The sequence below is a fragment of the Strix uralensis genome, chromosome 1 (genome assembly GCF_047716275.1).
Source record: "Strix uralensis isolate ZFMK-TIS-50842 chromosome 1, bStrUra1, whole genome shotgun sequence".
NCBI lineage: Eukaryota > Metazoa > Chordata > Aves > Strigiformes > Strigidae > Strix > Strix uralensis.
The window spans coordinates 154,130,880-154,151,596 of NC_133972.1; the positions used below are offsets into that span (position 1 = coordinate 154,130,880).

The 20,717-nt window shown below is 41.2% G+C and overlaps 1 protein-coding gene across 7 annotated transcripts in view; it reads left to right on the forward strand.

Annotated features, from left to right (window-relative positions):
• Positions 1-20,717, forward strand: part of OXR1 (oxidation resistance 1) — a 292,999-nt gene that overhangs the window by 104,583 nt on the left and 167,699 nt on the right. The window contains exon 1 of one of the 7 annotated variants that reach the window (XM_074886505.1): positions 14,791-14,798. The exons of the other annotated variants lie outside the window; for them this stretch is intronic. The gene's annotated coding sequence lies outside the window, so the exon portion shown is untranslated. Of the gene's footprint in view, positions 1-14,790; positions 14,799-20,717 lie in introns of those variants that run through there. 7 annotated transcript variants of the gene reach the window in all.

The window sequence follows — 20,717 nt, forward strand, 5'->3', positions numbered from 1 at the left end:
CCTTTCCATGAAGACAGATAATTTTGAAGGAAGAGAGGACCTTCTTTGCATGCAAGACATGTTCCATGTATCTTGCTTTTCTCTGAAACCTGTGGATGATCTTTTAAAGGCTGATTCTGTTAATTCATATCATGTTGCATCTCTTTTCAAGATTTGAGGAACTGGCACTTCTCAAATGGCCAAGAGCATAGGCTGACCCCGGAGATGCCTGGATGGGAGCACTGTCCATGCAGCAAAATGAAGCCTGTCCTAGGGTTCAAGCTCCTGTTTCATGTTGTGTTGAAATACGGGGTAGCATGTTCTTCCTACATGTGTATGAAGCTATTTAACTGACTCTTGTCCAGAAGTACTCACTTTGAAAAGTAATTTTTTAAACTCATGTCTGGGTCATGTATTCCTTTTGGGTAGAGTAGTGGGAAAGTCTGGGAGTGAACCTACAGAGTTCTCTGAGCCCCGCATTACAGATTTTAGCCTTTATTGTCAAACCTGACACCATGACAGCTGCTTCTAGATTGAATGGTGCCCGTGTTCCCTTTCTGAGCTCCTCATTGTCCCAAATGAGGTCCCAAGACATACGACTACTCATTCTCACCCACATGGTTTTGTCTTCTCAAATAACCAAGGTCTGGGTGAGATCATTGCTCTATGACTCAGTTTCCAACTAGAGAGCACCATGGAGCTTCAAAGTTCTCCTTGGCCCACCTGCCTAGATGTAGTGACAGGCTGTGTGTTAAGTTAGACTTCAAAACAAGACTGATGCATGTTTGTTAGTGGTCACAGAAGGAAAAGGTAGATTTTCTCTAGTTTGTAGTGTGTTGATGGCTTGTTATGATATCTTTCTGGGGGTTGTTATTTCCCTCTGTTATGCCCAGAAATGCTGGGAAAAAGTAACAATAAATAAGGTGGTTGTCTGTCAATCTATCTATACTTGGAAAATGAACAATTTGGACAACTATTTAGCAGCTGAAGGGAAAGCACTATACTGTATCCTGGAAAGGGCAAATCATAGGTTCCATAGTGACAGAAATGGCTCTTTCAAGCAGAAAATACAAGCCTTTGGGCACTCTTACACTGTGTAAGTTCAGCTGTAGTAGTTTGTTAACCAGCAGACAGATCCACCCTAGGTTTCTGCTTGATCACTGCAGAAGACTTTGAAGAATGCATAATTGTTACCAATATTGGAACTCAAAGTCTTAATAGATTTTTACTGTGTAACTCAACATTTTTATTTCAAATGATGCTTTCCAAAGGCAGATTTATGTTCAAAGTACTTAATTCATTTAAATTTCTGTAATTCAGCATGCTTACTTTGAATAAGCAGTATTCTAAAGCTGTGTTTCCCCCACGTATGGAAGTATTATAACAGGTAAAGTGAAATTACTTCGACATGTTTTCTTAGCTATTTCAACTACATCAACGATTCAGCAAAGATACAAACCTGAGAAGTTGGTGCACTGCCAGCTTCATCTGCCTGTACTGTTGTGGAAAACTTCCAAGCAGTTTTTCATGTTTGGTTCGGCAAGTGGTTACCAATGGGAATGGATGGTTGCTGTACGCAGCAAAATTTTGGCATTAGTAGAGTTTTGTTTGTTTAATCAGTGTTTACCAGAAACAGGCAGAGAAGAGAGGGAAAGCTGCTCAGAGGTATGGTGTGGTCTCCATACAAAGAGAGAGTAAGCAAGGACTCTTCGGTTTGAGAATAGATATATATATATATACACACACATACATGATGTCTGTAGAGCATCCATTAAATTTATCTGTCAGTAGATTTGAAATTATCACCTGACAGTACAGGAACATGCAGGTTCTTTTAGGGATCCTTGGCAGAACGAGGACTAACCACAGGGTTGTAGTTATAATTAGAGCTTTATTATTACATAAAAATTTAGTAAACAGCATAGGTTATTGCTATCTAAAATTTCTAGCAATTAAAGTATGCTTAGTGTTGCAGAGTATTCTTAGCAATTATCATAACTTTCAGTTAAACAGAATTTCTAGTAATTAGTGTAGCTTTCTTGTACTATCTAGAGTTTTTAGTTACCTGGACCCTCTGCAGATTGGGTCAGATTCTAATTAATGAGCATGCGATACAATAACCGTAATCTAGACTCAGACACTCAGACTTCAGCTAAAACAACATGAGTCGCTCAGTCTCGGAGGCAGCAGGCAACGGTGGGGGCATCCCAGACCCCCAGGGGATCATGGGTTTTGCCATCCAGCAGCAGTTCTGGTCTGTGTTCTACTTGGGACTTGCAGCTGCTTGATTTTAAAGGCAATATCTCTTGTGCTGGTACACTTCCCTGGTCCCTAACAGGTGTCACCACATCCTGGTGACAGTGCTTGGTGGGCAAATGGTCTTGTCACAATGCTGACAGGGAGGCTGTCTGTTCTGTGACAGGGGTCATCACATCCTGGTGACAACCACAGTGCTGACAAAGGGAAGAGAGAAGGGGGTGATGCATGATCACCATGCTGACATATTACAGCTGTTTGTCTTAGAAAATGGTGTTGCTTATACTAACCGTATTGCCGGGGTCAGGAGCAGGGGAAGTTATTTTTCACCCAAACCAAAGTAAATTGCCACAGGTTCCCATGAAGGCCAAAAGCGTAACAAGGTTGAAAAAGGGATCAAACACAGTGGTCCAGATAGACTCTCTTTGATCTATTCAGCAAATTCCTAAGCTACAAATTTTCAGAAGGATAAATACAGAGGGATAATATGTTTGCTGTTTTTCTTAAGCCTTCTCTGTAAGTTCCAGTTTTTGGCTACTCTGGGGAATAGGATTGAGGAAGAAAAAGAGTTCTTCTGGCCGATGTGGCAGTTCCCGTACTGTCACAGTTACACTGGGTACAACTGCAGGTGAAACAATATTTAATTAAAAAAAAAAAAAAAAGGAAAGAAAAAGGAAAGAAAAGCCCACTGTTCTGCTATTACAGGCATATCTGCTTAGCCAGGCTGTGCCTGCCTGCCTCTTTCTAAGGCTCTGCATGAAATCAGAAAGGTCCATGTAATACAGATGAGCCTGTGCATTGATTATGATGAGGAGCACAGGATTGCTGCTGGCTCTCTTTGACACCATGATTTACAGTGACTTCCTGGAGGATAAGACTGGCATTTTTGTAGCCATTATAAATGCTGTTGGAGTTTTGACTGCTCAGCTGCATACACTTGATCAAAAATATAAATGTAGTAATAAATACCTATTTGCATGCTGTTGGATGTGTAGAAGAACAAACTGCCAATTACAGTGCTATTCAATATTAATGTTCGGAAATACCAATTCTGTTAAAGATGTCAACGTATTTAAACATTTTGCAAGTGGACAGTCTAAATTGCACGTGCTCTTCTCTCACAGCAATTTGTGTGCATAATTCATGGCAGCAAGGTATATAACTGCTGTTATGAAACTTGCATGAAAATCAGGATTTTTGGTATTCAGGAAACTGTGGGCATGTGTAGAATATCCAAGAGTTTTTATGTGTAGTTGTTTTGTGTTTAGATTGCAATCAAGTAAGGCATAGATCTTCTAGAATGATTTGAGATCATTTTAAGGAGATTTATAGTAGCTGTCTGTAATATCTTTTACGTCAGTATTGGTATCTATTCATGTGGTTTCATAATGCTAGAAGTTACTTTTGTTCTGCATCTTGTTTCCTAAACATGTTAGTGTGTTTTCTTCAAAAATTATATCCTGAAGAGAGAGTAGCAAGCAGTAAAACAGGTGTAATGTGCTCTTGGAAATGTTTGAAATTACTAGTGTTCACTGTGTGCCAAGTATTGTGAGAGTTGAAGGAATTGCTGTTTCTAAACTTACTAATGCCAGTCAGCCTCTGATTTCATGTGGAGAGAAGGAAAATTGCTCGTACTGAAAAGTGTATTAAGATGTAAAAAGCATCTTATGCTTCTGAAGGATTGTTTCTATACCATATTTTTGCTCTTCTGTTGAGGCACTGAAAATACTGGTATTCTAAACTGGTATCTCCTCTGCTTTAAGATGTTTTTGGGTTTGTTTTTTAACTAAAGCTTTTTCAAAATTACAGAAAACACTAGGGCTGAGGAAATACTTTAAAAATAGCATTATTTCTAAAACAGAACTGCCCAAGACTTTGTTTGCACAACTGCAGAAGAGGGCCACAAGAAAAGTGAGATTACTCCTACCTTTTTGATTTCCAGTGGGATGTTTTCCTTGGTGTTTTAGAGAGGATCTAACCCAGGCAGCTCTCTTGGTCAGACCATTTAAGTCAGTTGTGGTCAAGAGAGCTGAACGTCAGCAGGTTTTGGATCAGACCCCTGGGGGAGATAAAAGCTCAGAAGTACTTAGTTGTTAAGGGTTTTTTTTTTCTCTACTGCTTTAAAGATGGTACATGAATTACAATTTATATAATGATGTTTTTGTAAAATTTCACTTAGTTCAGTATCCGAATAACTTTTGTATTACTTTTGTTCATACACAGATTACAAGAGTAAAATGAGGTTTCAGCACAATTTTTTCCTTTAATTTTCAGTTCTTACTAGTGCTGTGATCCTTGACATTTGTAGCTGTTTTGCAAAGTCGGGCTATGAAAATTTCCATGACTATCTTCCATGCTTTTCTTTATTTTAATTAGTGAATGTAATTAGTGAATTTAACTACAAGAAGGAAATAAGGGAGGCTAGAATCAGATACTAAGTAGTGCAGTTTTTCCTTACTCTGACTAATTTATAGTAAGAGACTGATTATTGCAAGTGTGAGTCCATATATTAGTGCCCAAAGAAGATATTGGAAAATTCTGCTGTATTTAGTCTGCATGCCTTGTTTGTATATAAAGACAATTTCAAGTGCCTTTGTAATAACTGAGGCAGGTTTTTATACTAATCCCAAACTTGCATCCAACATGAAGAAATATAAGTGCATTCAGTCATTTGTTTCAAAGGGGTCACAGTGGGGTTTAGACATGGAATGATCACTGAGGTTTTGATCAGGGGTGTATTCTTTGTAGAAAGTCTGAGCAGAAGTAGCACAGAAAATCAGTGAACTTGAAGACTCTGAGCTGTGAGGTAGAGTGAGCATTGTGCCAAATGTGGACACCCAAATAGTATATAATGGTTCCTATTCCTGTGTCCTCCATCCTCCTGGCCTGACTCTGTCTTCCAATATCAGTGTCACACATGAAGGACATAGCTTCTCACTGTATGTCCAGTTACTTCTGTGTTTTCTTTCCACCATTGTTATAAAGTGCTTAAACAATACATTACAATTCTTGGAAAACATTAGAAAGCCCAAGCCCCACTTAATAATTGAGAAATGGGGTATGTGAACTCAACTGGTAGCTGAGCAGAAGGTGAAACAGAGCAGGTTAAATAGCATTTAGGAACTGGACACCTATTTTATTGATCTGGATTCATCCTTCTAAACAAAGCTGACTTTACCAAATACATGGCTGTGAAATTAGCACAGAAGACTAACAAGAAGGAAAACTACAGCTTGGAGATGAGGATAAATTCCCAGCTGCATTAGGAGAGTGAACACAATGTATTTTATCATTTAAAACTTCTAATGAGAAATTAATTCATTCTGATTCTGTGTGCTTCCTGAGATATGACGCTCCCCAAAGCTCAGGACCTAATGCAGGCAGCACCTTTTCTGAAGCCACATCTGCTTCATGGTTGCCAGAATGTGCTGCAGGACTGCTGCCTGCCTGCCGTCAGTGCTTTGCAAAGCTTTTTATAGCCAGCCATAGACTTGTGATGGTGAGTAGCATGTTGGTGTGAGACAGTGTGCTGATTTTAGACAGAGAAATATGCAAACTGATCTAGAAGCCTGTGCTTTGCATAGACTGAAGAAGTGTCTCAGCAAACAAAACAAATTACGAACTTGCAGCTCTGTGCAAGAAAGGCTGTGGGAAACTTCTTTTCTACAGGAGCTGTGAGTAAGAGTTGCCTGAATGTCCAGAAGGAGGGGGGAGGAAGGAAACATCTTGTGATCCAGCCAGATATGAAGGTTGAATTCAGGCAAAATGGGAGGAGTGCTTGACCTGCCTTCATCTCCTGTCTTACCCATAGATTTTTTTCCATGATCTCTCTTCATTTAGGTTGTCTGTGCCACTTATCTGTGCCGTCGGCAGTGATACAGCTCAGGAGATGGCCTGCAAATCAGTTCCCTGTCCTGTACTCTGTGAAAATGCAGTCTTCAAGAGCATATCCCACATAGCATTCATGCCTGTGATGTTGGAAAAAGTCTTGTCATCCTGTTTATAGTGTCTCCCATATGATGCCACCAGAGGAGAGTATTGCCTATATGTTAAAAACCTGGCTGAGCAAAGGTGGTTCTGGCCAGGCTCTGCTTATTCACAAGTCTTAAGAGGAGTGGCTGAGGGAGCTGGGGTTGTTTAGCCTGGAGAAAGGGAGACCTTATCGTTCTCTACGGCTACCTGAAAGGAGGCTGTAGCAAGGTGTTGGTCTCTTCTCCCAAGTAACAAGAGATAGGACGAGAAGAAACGGCCTCATGTTGTGCCAGAGAAAGTTTAGATTGAATATTAGGAAAAATTTCTTCACCAAAAGGATTGCCAAGCCCTGGAACAGGCTGCCCAGGGAAGTGGTCGAGTCACCATCCCTGGAGATATTTAAAAGACGTGTAGATGTGGTGCTTAGAGACATGGTGTAGTGCTGAACTTGGCAGTGCTAGGTTAATGGTTGTGCTCCATGATCTTAACCTAACAGCTCTATGATTCAGTGATTCTCTGAACTGCAACTGTGTGTTAGCCTCCTGCTGAGCTCCTGCTTCTCTTCTGAAACTTGCACAGAGCCCACAGCCGTGCACAAGCTTGGTTGGATCTGTGTAGTTCGGATGTCAGACAGGAATGGGCTCAAGCAAAGGCTTTGCCCTTATTGCATTTTAGGCCTAAATTTGTCTTGGATATCAGCTTTAAAGTTTAAGGTGGGAATATTTCTTCCTTGCCTTACGGCAAAGATGATAAAAACTTTTACTCATGATAAGGCTCTCTAAAAGGCAGACTAGAGGTGATTTTTATAAAATCTGATGCATATTGTATTAAAAATATATTAAGGAACAGATATGTGTGTTAGTTGCACCACATCTGATAGGGCATGAACCCCCTCCATGTGTAACAGAGGAAAAAAGACATGTCACTGGACTTCTTGTGTGGAAAGAAAAATACCTGTCATAATTTATAAGAAACTTAAAGTAAGCGTGGATGGAGGACCTGACAGTTGACCTAATTAGAGAAGAGCTGACTATAATGAGCCATGCTCCAGCAGATTAACTAGTCTGTCCAAGCTAAAAGAGCCTCAGTTTATGGCTGGGTGTTAAGGAGAAATAATTCCCTATGATATTACTTAAAGCACAGTTCTGGCAATTCAGATATAAGCAAAGAATTTAATAACAGTATCAGTATTATGTTCATGCTTCTGCTACAGATAAGGTACAAGTAGGTATCAATAGAAATGCAAAGGCTGGGTTATTATTTAAATTTAAAATATTGCTAGCCCTAGTTTGTATTTTCATTTTTAGATTAGATTTCATTTTGGATTAGATTTTGTCAGTTCTCCAGATTCATCTGCATTTCTGCTAGTAGTAACAGGTTGCAGTTATTTGTTCCTCTTCTGTCACAGGTGCAAAAAGCTTTCTCCAATTTTCTTCTGTTTTTATCTTTCTAGCATTGCTTTTTCAGTCAGCCATCACCTGACTTAAGCTCATTTTAGCATATACAAATCCTTTATTTTTGACAGTTGCCAATAGTACTGAGAAATTGGTGTCCATTTATTAAAATGGACACTTGATTTGAAATCCCTTGGTTTCACATGTCAGTAGATTTGTGGAATAAACAGTTCCATTTAAAAAGATGTTAGGTTGAGAAATTTTGGGGTAGTAAGACTTGCTGTCAGATTCTAGGTTCACAACATTTTGAATATGTGGTTTTGATAATCTTTTAAAGGTTAAAATTTTAAAATACCAAATCAAGTGGTACATTAATACAGTGTTAGACTAGTGTATTCTATTAAAGCAGAACAGGAAGTGTAGGAAAATAAAACAGTTAGCATAATATACTAGCCCACAGTGATGACATGGTAAGATGATCAAGGAAAAATAGATGGCCAATATTTCAGGTCAATCTTCCTAAAGAAAAAGATTCATTGAACTTGCCAGTAATATAATCATCTTTTGCTCCAAACACAGTAAGAGAATATTGTAAACTTCTAGGATATTAACACCACTCCTCTTGCTGTAGTAATGAAATATTCTGAAGTTGAGAAGGAAAAAAAAAGAAAATCTAAAACCCCTGAGGCGATCCTGACTACTTCTGCGTATGTTGTGTAACAAGCAAACACTCCTATCACAGACATTTCTATTTTAAGAGGTAGGTATATCAGTTATGCAGCTTTTCAGCATCCTGTCTGGAATTCAGAGCAAAGCAAAATGATTTCTGTGTGTAATTCTCCATGACGGTGAATCAGAGAAAATTCTTAACCCTGTCTCTTGATCCTAAATAAAATCAGTGTTGCGGGAGTGTGTGCCTCTGCCATCTCTGCTGCTGGCATGGTGTTTAGAAAGGCTAATCAGTCTTGCAAATTTTTATTTTGGTCATGGGGCAGACAATTGAAGTGGAAGCTAAGGGAGATGGCCAGCTCATTGTATGGTGGGCACTATGTAATGACCAGGTATCAACTGCCAGCTAGGTTGGTATACAGCCAGGAAGTCTCCTCCTTAGAAAATTGTTTCCTTATGAGACAAAGTAGTTCAAGCTATTGCTGTCCTCTCTACTGAAAGGTATGACTGTTCGTGGTCCTTTCAGTGGAAAGGAAGACAAATGAGTTTAACACATATTATGAGTGTTCTGTGGTGAATTATGACATCTCAGCACCAGAGGAGCAACTCCTTTAAATCATTGCTGCTGCTTGACAGGTAAACATTTGACGATATCCTTATGCATGACATAGATTGCAATGCTGAGAACGTGCTCTTTACACCTTTTATAAATTTAAGCAAATGCATGCCTTCTTGGTTGCTTCAGGATGGAGAGGAACAGAACTGACTTGCAGTTGTCCATCCTCCAAGGTTGTTTAATCCTGTTTAAAGCAGTGGGCATACTGAGTTCAGTGCTCCAAATTCCAACTCATATATTGTGTATCTCTGTAGAAGATTTGCTCAAATTAAGTAGCTTAAATATTCATATAACCCAGCTTTTTAGACTAATTACAGAGAAAATAAATTAAAATACATAATCAGATCCTTGCATGAAATACTGTAGGAAAGCTTTGCAAAAATTCCCCTGAGAAGAAAAAGTCAAGAAAGGTTTTACATAGTGCTTTCCAGACCCTTTAATCTTGAGGAAAAGTTCTTTTATTTATAGTGACAAAACTGTGCAAATTGTAACTAATTACTCGCTGATTAGTTTTTCTTTACTCAGCTTTTATGAAGGGTGGGGGAGAAAAGATTTAATTGCTTTGCTTTGCCTCCTTTTCTGGGGGACAGGAAAAGAAGGTTTGGAGTAAGCCTCAGCAAGACCATCCAGTGAGTAAAAAGAATGACCACTTCCACATGGCATAAAAAATTATTTATCTGTCTGTCTTATCTTCTGCGAGTTGTTGGGACCATGCTGAGGACAGACCAGCAGAGACCAAGAGTAGCTGACAGTGGATGGTATGATACAACTTTCTTCTTCTGCCCTTGATACCCAAGCAAGTTAAGTAGAGGAACCAAAGACGTTAATAAAGTATCACTGCATGTGGTAGATAAATTGTGCTCCTCTGATTAACAGCACTAACAACCTTCCTCTGGGTAATTTGAGCATAATTACTTCGGTCCCCTAGTCCTGTCAGCCATAGCTGTGTGTCTTTGCTGTAAAATGACAGTGCTGAGGTGCCATTTGTGAGGGTGTAGTATTAAGACAATCCATATCAGGTTTTCTATTTGTTTAAAGAGTGCAAGTTTCTTTATAAAACTGTCCTTTATATTTAAAAGGTCTTTGTTAGCAAGTGGTGTACACAGATAAAATGATGAAGGAAAAAGCCAAGTCACTTTGATTTTAATGCTCAACTACCTGCTCTCAGAAATTAATACATTAGCTATCACTTCACCACACCTTCAAAGAACAGTATTTAAACCTTCCTGACATTTTTTCCTAACATCTTCCTTAACTGCAGGTAATTTATAAACCTCTAAACAAGTATGAGTCATCGTGCTTTTAAACTCAGTGACTCTTCTGCACTGAATAAATAGTGCTAGCCAAGAAAGGAAATTTGTTTTCAAAGAGAAGTTGAAAATGTTTTTAGATGTATGCTGTCATCCTCTACCTCAGCAAAGCCAAGCTTGCGTATATGTGTGCTTTAGATGAATTTTACATTCTCTGGTGTTTGAAGTACATGTATGTATGAACTGGTTGTCAAAGATGTGCATACCTTGAATAAGTAGGGCTGGGCTGAGCTCATTATTTGTTGCTGCCCTTAGGAAGGAGCTGATGACTTTGCTGTGCTCCCATCTGGGACTTGTGGTAGAGCTGACCTCCTGGCAGAGGAAAGATAAGGAAGAGCAGTTATCTTGTCTTGGAGATAAGTCCCTAAGCCCTCCTGTCACTGGTGAAAAGCTGGAATTTTGCAGATCTGTGTGGTCTTGGCTTGCATAACGTATCGCTGAGCTCTCTGGAAACGTGTTTGTCACTGCGCATGTTCTATAGCCTTGTATGTATCGCTGTGGTTGAGGTTGGTCAGCACTGTGGTACTTTCATGGTGTCATTTTTCTATCTGGAACAAGCACTGATGCCACCTGTTCTTGAAGTTCTAACTCTGCATGTAAGGCATATATTCATATCAGCTGTTTTCCAGTTTTGAAGTCACTGACAATAGGTGATGAAACAAACTCTTAAGAGCCTACCACTGAACACAGTGAGAAACTGGGATCAGATCATTGTTCTTAAACATACTACTCAGTCCAGCTGTGCTGCAAGGTTTTTTAAGTATGTTTGGTACCTTGTTACTAGTCAAGCCAGGCAGAGGATGAGCCACTGATGCTGAGAAACAAAGAACTAAGAACATGCTGTAACGTATGTTTTAGCCTTCCACCATATCCCCAGTATGTCTCTGCTAAGAACTTGAACCTGTTAGCTTGCAAGCCCTTGAAAGGCCTTGCCTGAGTTATCTGGTTGGACATGCAATGCCACGTGATGGTGGATCTGGCTCTAGCTCTGTCTCCTCTCTTGCAGCTTCCCTGAGGCACTCTGGCCTTTGGGAAACTGTGTAGAATATAGTGCGCTGTTGAAGCACGCTTGGGTGTAGGTATTTACTGTGTCTAAGAGCATGCTGACTGATATCCAGAACATGTTAAAGATTTGTGCATTAGTGTGTTATTGGCATCTAATTGAGGTTTGAGATGAATTTAGATGAATTGAGATGAATTGAGATTTAGGCATGTGTGGGAAAGATAAACAGCAGATATGTTATTAAGACTTTGTTTTTATGGAAGAAACTATTTGCAAGTTCATAGGACTGTAAATCACCTGACCACTGAATTCCTCTGCATTTTGCTTTATTGCTAGATAAAGTAGCTCGAGTTCAATACCTGAACTCTCCTGTTGCCATTTTCAAACAATATTGTGGTGTGTTTTCACATTTGCTTTCATGCCTTTGATAACCCATGTCAAATACTGTCAAACGGAACATAGTTTGACTGTATCAGATTTACTGGATGATGAGGTCATTGTGGGAAAAGTTTCCCACAATTTTTCTTTGTTTTACTTGCAATAAATATCAAGAAGAGTTTCAAAATCAGTGCAGTTTGCTATCCTTTGATCTTCTCCAAAACACCACCAAGTGGTGTGTGCAAATGCTGTGTGCAGTGGTAGCTCATGGGCTTTGAACTCCGCAAGAAGCCAGTAAAATAAGCTGTCTGAAAGAAGTACCCTATATGTATAATATATAGCAAATGCAAATTTCACACTGTGGTAATTGTTAAAGAAAACAGGAAGTATTTGTTATTAACTTCTAAAAATAAGAAATTCGGGCTTTTCCAATAATTTCTGTCACTGGACTCTCGATGCCTAGTTTCTGTTAGCTGTAATACTTGCTAGTTTCTACTCCAGTGACAAACTGTCAGGTGAATACAATCTTTTTCATTGACTCATCTGTTATATGCGAGAACCACCAGCTTTTGGACTTGTGGAAGAAAGCTTGAAAATAATGTATTTGTCTTCCCTAACTTTAAAAAGGCAAAATCCAGAGAAATCATCTTTAGGGGAGGATGGGTAAAGAGAAGAAAATACTGTAGTGGTTAGAAAGGGAGGAACACAATTTCTTGAACTTTTACTCTACCATGTGTAATCATGCTATACAAAATGAAAAACTGAAAAAGTTGTGTTCAGTGCCGTTAGGATTGTCATTTTATTGGTATGCCTATATACTTTTCCCACATCCTGAAGGGAAGATATACCACACAGTCCTGATCCACTGAAATGAAGAGAAACAGATAGACCGACTTTGAATCAGGTCACACATTTAGTAAAGAGATTATTCTCAAATGCCTGTAAATGCACTTTTTAGCTCAGTTGTTTATGAAGAGGAGGCAAGCCTTTTCTGAGAGGGAATTTCACATTGCACCTTCTAAATACTGGACCACGGGTAGGTTTTGGAGAGTCTGCCAGGGATTATGGAGACTTTAGGAAGAATATGAGCAGAGGTCTTCCACTTCTATTAAGAAATATTCCAACCAGCTGTAGCTTGGACAATGTGATGGAATTATCACTTTGCATTTTTTCTAAGAACATCATATATTAGTTGAAACAGTATCCATTTTTAAGGCCATGTTGTGTGAATTCATTATAAATGTTTGGTTATTTTCTGTAATGGCTTTTGCTTTTTCCTACATTCAAACATTTTCTGAGTTTTGTTCTGTGTTGTTGTGTTTGTCACAGTAATATATTGCTCTATGGTTTTAACTACAAAAGGAAGAGAAAAAACATTAAGCAATTATTTTAAAACTTTACTTTTTATTCATTAGCAATGAAGAAACTGTATTTAAGACTACCTGGCTCTATTTTCATTATTAAGGATTTCTCAAGAAGGGAGTTCATAAGACTTGATAGAGTTAAATATGGTCACTCATAATTGCTGTAAACAGTCACGCTGAAGTTCATCTGTGTAACTCTGTGTTAAGTTGCTGTAGGCTCCTTTTATAGTCCGCAGAGAGAGATAGAATCATCTCCAAGGAGTGATTCAGCTCTCCTAGGACCTGAATTGCAGTCTGGTGATGTCTCTTTTCTCCATAAATATGAGGTCTGTAGGATGACATTTCCAGTTTCAGTTAGGCAGGATGAATCCTGACCTTTTCGTGTAATAGATTTCTCTCTTAAGTAATTTGAGCTTATAAGGTACATTTCTTTTGGGTTTCAGAAGAAATTCTTGTGAGTTCATGGAGGGTGCACGCTGTTAGTGGAGACAGCCCTGGCTGCTACTGTTTGAGCAGCAGGAAAATGAGCATGTATTGTACCATCTCTTTCCCAACCTATGTTATGGTCTGATGCATTGGAGACCATGATGGGCAGTAGCATATTCTTATGTTTGATCACCTGCAGGTCAGCAGCATCAAGCAGCCCTACAGTAGTGTAATTAAGCCCAACAGACTGTCCCAGAGATCTTCCTTGCTCTTCTCTTAGGCTTCCTTTAATCTTTTCCAACAGAGATGTTTCTGTGAAAAGCCACTGTTCCCTCCACTGCTGAATATAGTTGACATTTTAAGCTTCTTCTTGGGCGCCGTACTAATAGGCTGCCAGGTCCAGTACAGGTTTGTGTTACTGGTTTGTTTGGAATGGAGTAAATTGGGAGGCAAGCTGTCAATACATGCAATGGAGAGGAAGGCTATGCCATAGTAATGCAACAGAATGAGAAGAAAAACATCTTTAGATATATTATAAATTGTTGCCTTTTCTTTTTTCTGAGCCTTTTCCAAATGTTTCTTTAAGAAATGTTCCTGTTCTGACATTAACGATATCCTGTTTCTGTGGGAAGTGAATTCCTGCAAGATTCTTCCAGATTGTCAGATAGAAAAGACACGTGACGAGTGCTGTAACACCAGTCTGAGCCCTCTGTGCAGCCCACCGCTACAGGCAGAATTCGTCCATGTCCACGTGATGTTCTCTGACTGCTGATTATGCAACATTATGATGACAGGACATAAAAATGTTCCCGCAGAGAGAACAGAGGTTCACAAAAAATTTCATCAGTTCAGAGTTTTTTCTAAAGCATCCCTAAAATAGCATTAGTACGTTGTAAAACTAAAGTTATTGCAAACTTTGTTTCACAGTCTGCTAAAAAATGAAAATAGAAATACTGTGATAAAATGCTCCGGAGCTGGCCTGACCCACAGCGGAGCAGCAGACCTTGGTGCTCAATGGGTTTTCCTGAGGCAGGGGAATGCTCAGGCAACAGAGGGACCTGCCAGGAGCTGGCAGCTCTCGTGGGAGATGCTGACCAGGCCTGGGCATTGCCAGAGCAACTGTGGCCACCCCCACGCCTATAAAAAGCAGCCTAGGGAGCACAAGTGACCAGGAGCCCTGCGACCAAGCTGTGGTGAGGCAGCCAGGGCATGGTGCAGCAGTTTGCGCAGGAAGAGGCGTAATTGCCCTACCAGCTCAAGAGGTCTCTGCCATAATGGTGGGCACTCACCTCAGAGTTAAAACTAGTGTTTCTACAGAGAAAGCCCCTGAGATGTCTGACACTTCCACCCAGATAGAACTGATAAGGAAAGGAGACTTCAGTAAAGACAGTAGGTTGCAATGAGTGCCCAGACCCTTCTCCTGGAGAAAAGGTAAGTACCTGCAAAAGATGTGCACAGGTTGATGATCTGTTGTGTCAGGTGGCTGAGTTACAGGAAACTGTTAAAAGGCTGTGCATTAGAGGGGCTGAGAGGGAGATAGATAAGTGGTTTCAGAACCATGCTCCTATGGTCGACACCACAGAGAATGAGGCACCTTGGACCCTGGTGACCCACAAAAGCAGGACTCTGCTTCAGTCCACACCTTCCAGCATTACAACTGAAAACAGACATGAAGCTTTAACAGCTGTAGATACCCATGAGCCAAGGTCTGCAAGGAGAAACGGTACCAGCAGCACACAGTGAATACCTCAAAAGGAAGCGACGAGTGCTTGTAGTGGGTGACTCTGTTGAGGGGCACTGAGGTGCCCATCTGCCAGCCTGACAAGGAATCATGACAGGTGTGCTGCCTTCTGGGAGCTAAAGTCCAAGATGTTGCTGAGAGGGTGCCAGAACTTCTCAAGAGCACAGACTGCTATCCATCGCTGCTCTTTCATGTGGCCACAAATGACACTGCAAGCCAGAACCTGGGCAGAATCAAGGAAGACTACAAAGCCCTGGGTGGTGCAAGGGAAAAGTATTGGTGCCCAAGTTGTCTTTTGTTCCATTTTGCCAGTTAGAGGAAAGGGTGCAGCCAGAAATAGTTGTATAATGCAAATCAACTTCTGGCTTCTTGACTGGTGCCATCATGAGGGCTTTGGCTTTTATGACAACGGGACATTCTTTGAGGACTATAACCTTCTAGGGAGGGATGGGATCCACCTGTCTACAAGAGGCAAGGGAGTCTTTGGCAGCAGGCTGACCAACTTGGTGAGACAGGCTTTAAACTGAGGGACTCAGGGGGCAGGGTCCAAAGTGGTGATGCTCATGTCATTCCAACCAACTGGGGAATAAGCCAGGCCAACCAGAGCATCAACAGATGTTTCCTAGCTGCCTCCCAAGATGTGAATCAGACCAAGCACCTCAAGTGTATGCATACCAATGCATGTGGCCTAGGGAACAAACAGAAAGAACTGGAGCTCCATGCCCGGTCAGAAATTCGTGATATCATAGGAATAACTGAAACATGGTGGGGCAACTCACATGACTGAGGTTCACGATGGATGGCTATAGGCTATTTTATAAAGACAGGCAGGGAAGAAGAGGTGGAGGAGTTGTGCTCTATGTTAAGGAGAACCTTGAATGTATTGAAGTCAACTACAGTGATTGTGGAAGCCCTATCGAATGCCTCTGGGTCAATATCAGAGGGGTTGTCTCAAGGGGGATCTTAGAGTAGGCATCTGCTACCCACCTCCAAACCAAGATGATAAGGCCATTGAAGTAATATTTGGGTCACTTAAGCAAGCTTCTTGTCAACAGAACCTTGGTCTTATGAGTGACTTCAACTACCCAGACATTTGTTGGAAGAACAATACAGCAGCTCACACGTCATCCATCAAGTTCCTGGAATGCGTAGAGGACTGCTTCTTCATACAAATGTTAGATGTGCCAACCAGGAATGAGGCACTGCTGCATTTGCTGCTCACAAACCAAGGAAATCTGCTTTGCAATATCTTGGTTAGTCATAGCCTTGTTGCAGCGATCACAATATTGTGGAGCTTGGGATCCTGCTGAGCATGCTGAAAGTTAGTACTAAGACAAGGGTTTTAGATTTTTGAAGAGCGAACTTCATCTCTCTCAGAGCTCAGTTGGGAGGGATTCCATGGGAAGCTTTCGTGGAGGACAAAGGAGCTAGCAAGTGCTGGGAGTTTTTCAAGAATGCTCTCCTGGAAGCACAAAACCAGTTCATCCCCCTTAAAGGTAAGGGAAGTAGGCGGAGCAAGAGACCCCTTTGGCTTAACTGGGAGTTTCTGAGTCTGCTCAAAACCAAAACAAGAGCATACTAGAGATGGAAGAGCAGACAAGTACCCGTTGAGAACTACAAGGGCATTGCCAGAATGTGTAGAGATGCACTTAGAAGAGCAAAAGCTTAACTCGAATTGAAGTTGTCCAGAGATGTCAAAAACTACAGGAAAGGGTTCTTCAGGTACATGAACAACAAGCAGAAACAGAAGGAAAATACTGGCCTGTTGTTAAACAGGAGAGGTTAATTAGTTACCAACAATGCTGAAAAGGCAGAGGTTCACAATACTTTCTTGACCTCTGTCTTTACCAGCACTGTTGAGCCCCAGGCCTTGGGAACAAAAATCCAGCTGGGTGCAAACGCAGACCCAACATCAGTGAAGGAGGAGTTGGTATGTGAACTATTGCAGAAGCTTGACCTCTACAAATCAATGGGCCTTGACATTATCCACCTGAGGGTGTTAAGAGAGCTGGCTGGCGTTATTGTGAGGCCGCTCTCCATAATCTTTGAGAAGCTGGGTAGATTGGGGGATGTCCCAGAAGACTGGAAGAAGGCTAATGTCACCCCCATCTACAAGAAGGGCTTAAAGGAGGATCCAGGAATTTGTAAGCCCATCAGTCTTTGATCCCTGGGAAAGTTATGGAACGAATCCTCCTGGGGGCTATCACAAGTCAAATGAAGCATGTGGTTGGGAAAAGCCAGCACGGATTCACCAAGGGCAAATCATGCTTGACAAACCTGATCACCTTCTACAACAAAGTAACCTGCGCAGTTGATGTGGGGCAAGCTGTGGACATGGTGTACCTGGATTTCTTCAAGGCTTTCGATACGTTTCCCCACAGCTGCCTCCAAGAAAAACTGATGTGTTACGGTCTAGACAAGTGGTCTGTGTGGTGAGTGGCAAACTCGCTGACAGGCCGCACCCAGAGGATGGTGGGAAGTAGCTGTTTTTCAAACTGGCAACCTGTCACAAGTGGGATCCCCCAGAGATCAATATTGAGCCCAATGCTGTTTAATATCTTCATAAGTGATCTGGATGATGGGATCAAGTGTACCCTGATGAAGTTTGTTGATGATACCAAACTGAGTAAGGAAGTGGACACTTCAGAAGGGAGATCCACCCTGTGGGAAGACCTGAATAGGCTGGAAGAGTGGGCTAACAAGAACCTTCTGAAGTTCAACAAGGCCAAGTATAAGGTCTTGCACCTGGGAAAACATAATCCAGGAGTGCAGCACAGGCTGGGATCTACCTGACTGGGGAGCAGCTCTGTGGAAAGGGACCTGGGGGTCCTGGTGGACAACAAGCTCAGTATGAGTGAACAGTGTGCTGCTGTGTCAAAGAAAGCCAAGAGGATGCTGGGGTGCATCAACACGGGCCACACCAGCAGAGATAAAGAAGTCATTGTCCCACTCTACTCAGTGCTTGTCAGGCCACACCTGGAATACTGTGTTCAGTTTTGGTCCTTGCTAGTCAAAAAAAGATGTGGACAGGCTGGAGAGCGTCCATAGGAGGGCCACAAAGATGAAAAAGGGACTGGGAAGCCTGCCATATGAGGAAAGGCTGAGAGAATTGGGTTTGTTCAGCCTTGAGAAGTCTTAGGGAAGACCTTATCACCATGTTCCAGTATTTAAAGGGTGCCTACAAGGAAGATGGAGAGTATCTTTTTACGAGGAATCACATGGAAAAGATGAGGGGTAATGGGTACAAGTTACTCCTGGGGAGATTCTGATTGGACATAAGAGGAAAATTTTTCACAATGAGAACAATCAGCCATTGAAATAATCTCCCCATGGAAGTGGTGGATTCCCCAACATCGGACACTTTTAAGATTTGGATGGACAGGGTGGTGGGCCATCTTGTCTAGACAGTGCTTTTGCCAAGAAAGGTTGGACCACATGATCCTTGAGGCCCCTTCCAACCTGGTATTCTATGATTCTATGAAAATAAATGAGACACAAGAATTGGAAGAACAAAAACAAAAGTTATGAAGAAGTAAGATGTAGGTTTTGTAGGAAGAAGGACAGAGACTAAAGAAAGTGATAATGCACAGGAGCCAAATTATTCTATTGAGAACCAGTACAATACTTGTGATCACTTGAAACTTGTGCAAAAATTCAAGAGCAACTTTAAAATAAAGAGGCAAGGAAAAAATTGAGTGGAAAAACCCATGGAAAATGGGTTTGAAAATGAGATCGAAAGGATTAATTCCACATAACCTTACATTCAAGTGTATATAGCTTCTGCTCATGCTTGCAGTGGAGTACAGAGGTCTTATGTTCCAATTTTATGGAAGTCTTATGTTCCAAGTATTAACTGTTTTGAGAATTTACAGTGCATGTCAGATAATATTCTTCACCAAAAGTGTATTTTCTGTCAACCGATTGACCTGGGAGAGCATGCAGGAGGGCAGAGTGGACCAATTAGCCTAAAGGAAATCCAAAGTTGCCCATTGCCGACAGATGTGTCCTTACTATGCAAATGTTAGATTTAAATTTAGAATTGTGAAATCTCTAGAGTTCTTCCAAACAGCGTGACTAGCTAGTGAGGGACACTATATACCTGGTGGTGCTATAGAATGAACGGCCACATCACCCTCCACATATTACAAAGTGGTGAATAAATAAATAACCCCTAGTTGTTCACAGCTTTCCTCAGCTAATATTTCATTTATCCTTTAGTTTCCAAAGGCAGGTATTTTACTACTTGCCCTACTTTGCTTATCCACTATGGAAGATTTATGAGCAGTATATATATGGAGTTATAGACGGCTCTTTAAGCAAGATTCAGCAAGAGGCTGAAAAGATGTTTATTTTAGTTTTACAAAGTTAAACATTAACATTCCTACCTGTGGCATACCTCTAACAGGTACCAGGAACCCACTGTCTGGAAGCAATGGGCCTGATTCTCATTCTCCTCAGTAGGCAATACAGTGAATAGATAAAGGGATGTGAAATCAGTTGTGATAGGGCTCTGATAGGGCTTAAAATCTTGAAGTCTATTAATTTGCCTCCAGTTATGTGTGTCTTGTATTCCTAGCAGAGTGGAGTAGTGAGGTTGCAATGGATGTTTCTGTGTGCCTGTAGAGTCCAGCCTTGGTCAGAGCAGGTCATGGTGGCAGGGGAAGTGTGCCACAATCTCTGCTAGCACCTGCTGGTTTTTCGTGTCCCTACAGAAATGCAAGCCTTGGTTCCAGCCTCATGAGTATAGTGCTGGATCAGGTAAATGGTTCTGCTTCTTTTTAACACTGGCACAAGAATTTGGCCTTAATGTATGTTGGGTCAAAATAGATTGTGTCCTGAACTGAGTGAAAGTGGTCTTCATGTCATCATCCCTTACTTGCACCAAAGGAACCCCTAATGAGTTTGCAAGCATACTTCTGCTTTTTTTGCCCCATCAGGACCTTAATTTCTGGATTTTCCTAGCACCTTTCTTTATTGCTGCAAGTCATGGTTTCTTAAACAGCTTATTTAAGATGGGAGATGACTGTTTTTGAGGATGCAGTGTTAGCAGGGTATCACTTCTGCCTTTCCTCAGGAGCAGTTGTGGAAGCTCCAGAGATTTCATAGTACCTGAACCCTCCTCCATGCTGCCATGCATGTTCCCCTTTTCGCTGATTATTACTTGTCCTTTTTGAGGTGGGTGTTCTGGGGAGCTGGAGGTGGGGATACAGGTAACAGTTCCTCTGATATATGCAAATACCACTTCTAGTTAACAAAGAAGTGAGTTGAGGTGAATTAATGAGCACTGGGAATGAAATACAGCCCCGAGGAAGAAGAGATCATCTTGGGTCACACTGTAGGGTCTTCTTTATGGATCCATGGAGTGGCCAGGCTCGAGGCTTGGGTATACAAAGATATCTTTCAGCTGGTGCGGTTTTGGGAAGCTGTGGATCAAGTATGAGTCTGTGAACGCAGGAAGAGAGAAAGTTAAAGAACAGTGGCAGGAAATACAAGCTTTGTGAAAATAGCTGTGCAGAGATGGTGGCAGCTTCTCAGTAGCAGCAATTTACTAATAAATAGACTTGACAGTAGCTTTGCTACAAATGTGGATTGACGGGGAGTGAGGAGGG